General features: G+C 38.8%; 1 long non-coding RNA gene across 1 annotated transcript; it reads left to right on the forward strand.

Moving 5' to 3' along the window:
- Positions 1 to 653: 653 nt before the first annotated feature.
- On the forward strand, positions 654 to 4,994 carry LOC127697288 (uncharacterized). Its single transcript, XR_007980435.1, has 2 exons — positions 654 to 770; positions 4,935 to 4,994. It is a non-coding gene; the product is annotated as an uncharacterized LOC127697288 (long non-coding RNA).
- Positions 4,995 to 6,198: the final 1,204 nt, after the last annotated feature.

The following is a 6,198-nucleotide window of genomic DNA, read 5'->3' on the forward strand; positions in this document are numbered from 1 at the left end:
AACTCATAATGCTAATAGAGGGATTCAAGAAGGACATAACTCCCTTAAATACAGGAGATGACTGAGCAGACAGGTACAGCCTGGAACAGAGAGCACTCAAGGGTAAGATCACTTGGGATTCAGTCCTCCTGGGCCCCACCTGCACCTAGGAGCTAAGTAGGTCCACAGCACTCTGCACCAGGGCAGAGCAGGTAACCCAGGGGTGCTGAGATAGGCTTGCAGACACATAGGAGGGACAAACACCAGCCAGAAACAGCCGGAACAACTAACACCAGAAATAACCAGATGGCAAATGACAAATGTAGGAACATAACTCACAGAAATCAAGGCAACATGTCACCATGCAAAACTAATTCACCCACAACAGCAAGTCCTGGATGCCCCAACACACCAGAAAATCAAGATTTGGATTTAAAATCACAAGGCATGATGCTAATAGATGGCTTCAAGTAGGACATAAATAACTCCCTTAAAGAAATACAGGAGAACACAAGTAAACAGGGAGAATTCCTTAAAGAACTGTACAGAGCCATATTGGGGCAGTCTTGCACTTGGTCAGAGTTTGACTTTGATCAAGGTTAACTTCTCCCAGTTAGCCAGGATCCTGCTCCACCTAGGGTGGAGCGCTCTTAAGTTCATTGTTCCTCCAGGTATAGGGATTCCTGAATTAAACAGGTGACCCACCCAGCTGCCGGAGCAGTCAAGACGAAGACCTCCAAGAGAAGCTAGACAACTTCCACCGGAACTCAGCCTGGAGTCTGGGGGGAAGGGTTTGCCCGAACTGTTAAAAGGTCTGGTGCCATTAAAGTTTTCGGCTTTGATCAGTGAACATTGACTTGGCCGTACGTTCTTTTCGCCCCTCTTCCCTATAACCCCAAAATTCTCTCAACAGGTAACCCGGTTTACATGTGGCTGCGGGCAGCTACATATTTGGCGCCTGAACGTGGGAAGACCTGGCACGAGAGAATTTCCTGAGGTAGCCCTATCCAGCGAAGCTTCGCAGAAAAGGTGAAAATTAATGGTATCCGCACGGTAAGCAACATAGAGGTCAAAACTAGCGCTAGTGAATTCGTGTCTATTGTTGTGAGTGCAAGGAAGGGATACAGTTTTTCAAGCATACTGTGTGGACCCAGCGCAGGGACTGCTTGGGTTGATAAGATAGGGAAATATGGGGAAGGAATTTGGTAGGCATTTGCCCAAAGCTCGTAAGAGCTGATTTCGGCGAAAAGAAAGGGGTTTTTAAAAATAGGCATATGTCCACAGCCTCTAAGAGCTGTTTAAAGAGGAAAATGGATGCAATTGCTTAACAAGCACGCTTAACTTTCTGTGTATCTTTCCGTGTTTGTCCCGGTGCACCGACTGTCTGTCTATGTGTATGTTTATGTCCTCTCTGTGTCTTTGTGTGAATGACTGTTTCATGTTAAAAAGAAAAATTGGTAAAGATTTCATCTGCTGGCAACCTCTTGAGCCAGCCACAGTTTGTGTGGGGATTGATTCAAAGCCACGCTGCAGCAGCGTAGCTCACTCACCCAAGACAGAAACATGGCTGGGGAAAAAGCCGCTCTTAAAAGCCCAGAAACCTCGAGATTTGGGAAGACCTTGGTTTGGCTTGTGAAATTCATGTAGTCGCTTTATACTTGTTTCTAATTGGTTTTAATGATATAAGGCTTTACATTTCTTGACTAAAGAGTTATAAATTAATTGGTTATTATGTAAAAGGTATAGTGTTATTAAGAAAAGGTTAGTTTAAAACTGGTGATTCAGTGTTAGAGCTATCATAACTAGCTACACGTGGCCTAACGCAACTCATGCTTGGTTCTTGTTTATAATTGGATTTAAAGGTATATTTTGCATGTCTTGACTATAGAGTATTAGCTTAAGTCACTGGACATGATTTAAAAGGTATAATGTTATTAACAAAAGTTAGATTAAAGCTGGTAGTTTAGGGTAGTCGCCATTTTTAAACAACACGTGGCATGACGCAATCCAGGAAATACAGGCCTTTAAGACGCTCCTAAATTGGCATGGTGTTTCGTGTGAATCTTGGCCTGGAGATTGGATTTTAAGATTTAAAATAATGTCTCTTTAATAAGTTACACTGGCAGACAAACCTTGTGCTGTAAATATGTGTTTGCCATTGATTTTAAAGAAAATAGATTGTTTTAAAATTGGGATTTACTTCCAAAGTTGTATCTGTGCTCTAATATTGCAAGGAAAAATTGAGTTACAATAAAAATCGCCAGTGTGTCATTGGCTGCAGTTTTCAGTTTGCACGATTCTTTAAACATTTTGTAATTAAGATAATTTTGAGAGTGATACAGCTATGGGTTTTAGAGGCCCATTGCCACTTTTCCACAAGTTTATAGGCTACAATGGTAGGAGCAAAATTTAACCCTCCAAGATTAAAAAGGATATCTCTGTGGAAATGTATTTGATATCAAGTAGGTTCCTTTGACCATGAAATTACAGGTTTCTTTTGTTTAATCCTGAAAACGTCCTAGCAGGTTTGGGTCTGGTCTTAGTTAAAAGGCTCAGATCTAGTCCTTGCCAAGGACTAAAGGTGGATCCTAGGGCAGATAAATTAAAAAAAAAATGTGTTTTGTCTCTGTTTCAATACTAGAAGTTAAGATCTTAAAATTTTCAGTGTATAATGTTCATAGAATGTTTGTTACAGGCCCTTGCTCCTATAGACTTTTAGAATTTTTAGGTAAATGGCTTTCAAAAGTTGTTAGGATATATTAATTGGCTTTATCTTATTTACCTCATTTTAAGCTTGCCACAGAAGGTCTTAAACCTCTGTTTTCAAGGTAGGAAACGTTTGTTCCTTGCTTCAAGCAACAATCAAATTTATTATTAATGGTTGGTCTATTACATGGCAAGCATTTTTAGGCAAAATTAATAACTGTTATCCAAAAGATAATTTGTACTATCAGATCACATGTTTATTCCTTTAAGTTTCTCCCTGCTTCAACACAGATACCTGAATTGGGTGCTATAGCAGCTATTTTTAAGATGTTAAAGGTCAAGCTTTTAATAATAGTAGATATACATAGCTCATGGTTTATAATTGCTTAAAATTGGTCCATTTTTAATACTGCTAATTCTTAATTTCTACAGTTTATACAAATGTGATTCAAATTTCTAAGAACAAAGGATATGTTCTCTAAATGACTGTCCTTTAGGTATTTGAAATAATTTTATATTTTGTGCACATCAAATTGTAAAGATTTGTTCTTGATGTCCTCAATTTCTACCTCTACCACGTAATGGTGTAAATCCTAGAGGACTTAGTTATTACAGATAAATGATATTCATATTTCTAATTTAAAAGATTAAAAAAATATGTACATGTGACTAATGATTCATTTTTAGGCTGTCTAGTTGCAACTGCTCTAACAGAAAAAGCAACTATATTTTATATAATTACATAGTTATTGCCTATGTTATGGTTTATACTTTGTGTTCCAACTTAAATTAATAAAACAATATCTTCTTGGAAGAAAGAAGAGAGGGGAAATTGTGTCCCTGTGCATATAATTTAAATTATGCTTGCATGTTTTTAAGAAAAATTTTAAAATTTGGATGCCAAGAAACTCCTTGCTAAATGTATATGACATCTTGTAATTAGACATATTGATGTCTAGGTGAAATGAAGGAATTCACTTACTAACATATGCCATGATCCTGATTTAATATTGGGGGAGAAGGCATGTCCTCTGTTTTTTCCACAGAATGCTGCAGAAGATATGCTGACTGTGCTTGCTGAATGCCCAGACCATGGTAACATAAGAGCTATATTGGGTATATGTTCTTGACTTACCTCAATTGTTAAATGTCCCAGGTTAGATAAATTGCCTAGCTTCAAGCTTTTAGACTTTGTGGGACAGAACATGGAGACTGTTAAGCTAGCTTAGGAAAAATTAATCTAAAGAAGAGTTAAAATGACTCTTCTCCTTATTGTGTTCAGCTGACTCAACCATAGACTGGTCTAGAAATAATTCCAATATTGAAGATTCCAATTTTGAGGATGGCTAACAATCTTCAGCCAGATGTGTTAATTTAACATATAGTCTCCACTTTTCCTGAGAAGTAACAGCATATCTCTTGATACACAAGGCTACCTCTCCCATCTCAGAGGCCAAGCCTTGGGTCCTTAAAGTTGTTAATTTACAACTGAATTGGATACTTCTGGGACAAGTTAATCCTATTCCACCTTTAACTCTTGACCTTGTCTGTTAAGCAGACTGGCTGTCTCCACCCAGGCTCACCTGGATGGAGAGATTACATGTCTGTTAAAGACACTTGCAGACCCCCCTGGCTTCAAAACTTACACAAGTGGATCTCCAAAGAGGGAGCCACATAGAACTCAGATCTATGTGTGTTTGTTTTTGAACAAACATGGGTACCAGCGAGACGTGCGAGGCAAAGCACTGCATGGGGAGGTGAATTTCTGCTTCTGAGTCCCCAGGAAGTACACCTAATTGCATAGGGGTTAACGTCGAGAGGCTGTCCTTAAAATAATAAGGGAGCCTATTACCCCTCCTCTGAAAAAGACGTTATACAATATTTAAGAGGAATTACGGTCAATGCTTCCCCTCCTGGTTAAGGCCCGCCTTCTTATGAAGGATATTTATCCACTTGTTTTCTACCTCCTCGTGTTCAAATTAATAAAAAAAGGGAGGACAAGTACAGAGCCATATTGGGGCAGTCTTGCACTTGGTCAGAGTTTGACTTTGGTCAAGGTTAACTTCTCCCAGTTAGCCAGGATCCTGCTCCACCTAGGGTGGAGCGCTCTTAAGTTCATTGTTCCTCCAGGTATAGGGATTCCTGAATTAAACAGGTGACCCACCCAGCTGCCGGAGCAGTCAAGACGAAGACCTCCAAGAGAAGCTAGACAACTTCCACCGGAACTCAGCCTGGAGTCTGGGGGGAAGGGTTTGCCCGAACTGTTAAAAGGTCTGGCGCCATTAAAGTTTTCGGCTTTGATCAGTGAACATTGACTTGGCCGTACGTTCTTTTCGCCCCTCTTCCCTATAACCCCAAAATTCTCTCAACAGGTAACCCAGTTTACATGTGGCTGCGGGCAGCTACAAAGAACTACAGGAAAACACAATAAAACATGTGAAGGAATTGAACAAAACCATCCAGCATCTAAAAGTAGAGGAAGAAACAATAAAAAAAAATCACAAAGGGAAACAATGCTGGATGTAGACAACCTAGGAAAGAAGTCAGGAGTCATGGTTGCAAGTATCAACAACAAAATACAAGAGATGGAAGAGAGAATCTCATATGCAGAAGATACCATAGAAAGCATTTAAACAACAGTCAACGAAAATTAAAAATGCAAAAAAGCTCCTGACACAAAAACATCCAGGAAATCCAGGACAAAATGGGAAGACCAAACCTAAGGATTATAGGTATAGAATAGAGTGAAGATTTCCAACTTAAAGGGCCAGCAAATGTCTTTAATAAAATTATAGAAGAAAACTTCCATAACTTAATGAAAGAGATACCCATGAATACACAAGAAGCCTACAAAATTCCAAATAGATTGGAACAGAAAAGAAATTCCTCCTATCACGTAATAATTAAAATGCCAAATGCACTAAACAAAGAAAGAATATTAAAAGCAGTAAGGAAAAATAGTCAAGTAACATATAAAGATAGACCTATCAGAATTACATCAGACGTCTCACCAGAGACTATGGAAGACAGAAGATCCTGGACAGATGTCATACAGACCATAAGGGAACACAAATGCCAACCCAGGCTACTATACCCAGCAAATCTCTCAATTAACATAGATGAAGAAACCAAGGTATTCCATCACATAAACCAATTTTCACAATATCTTTCCACAAATCCAACCCTTCAAAGGATAATATGGAAAAAACAAACAAAAGGAGGGAAACTACACACTAGAAAAAGCAAGAAATTAATCTCATTTCAACAAACCAAAAAGAAAAGAGTCACATAAACATAAGTCCACCTCTAATAACAAAAATAACATGAAGCAACAATCACTTCTCCTTAATATATCTTAATATCAATGGACTCAATTCTCCAAGAAAAAGACATAGACTAACAGACTGGATACATAAGCAGGACCCAACATTTTGCTGCATACAGGAAACCCACCTCAGGAACAAAGACAGACACTACTTCAGAATAAAAGTCTGGAAAATAATTTTCCAAGCA

The sequence above is a fragment of the Apodemus sylvaticus genome, chromosome 12 (genome assembly GCF_947179515.1).
Source record: "Apodemus sylvaticus chromosome 12, mApoSyl1.1, whole genome shotgun sequence".
In the NCBI taxonomy this organism is placed as follows: Eukaryota; Metazoa; Chordata; class Mammalia; order Rodentia; family Muridae; genus Apodemus; species Apodemus sylvaticus.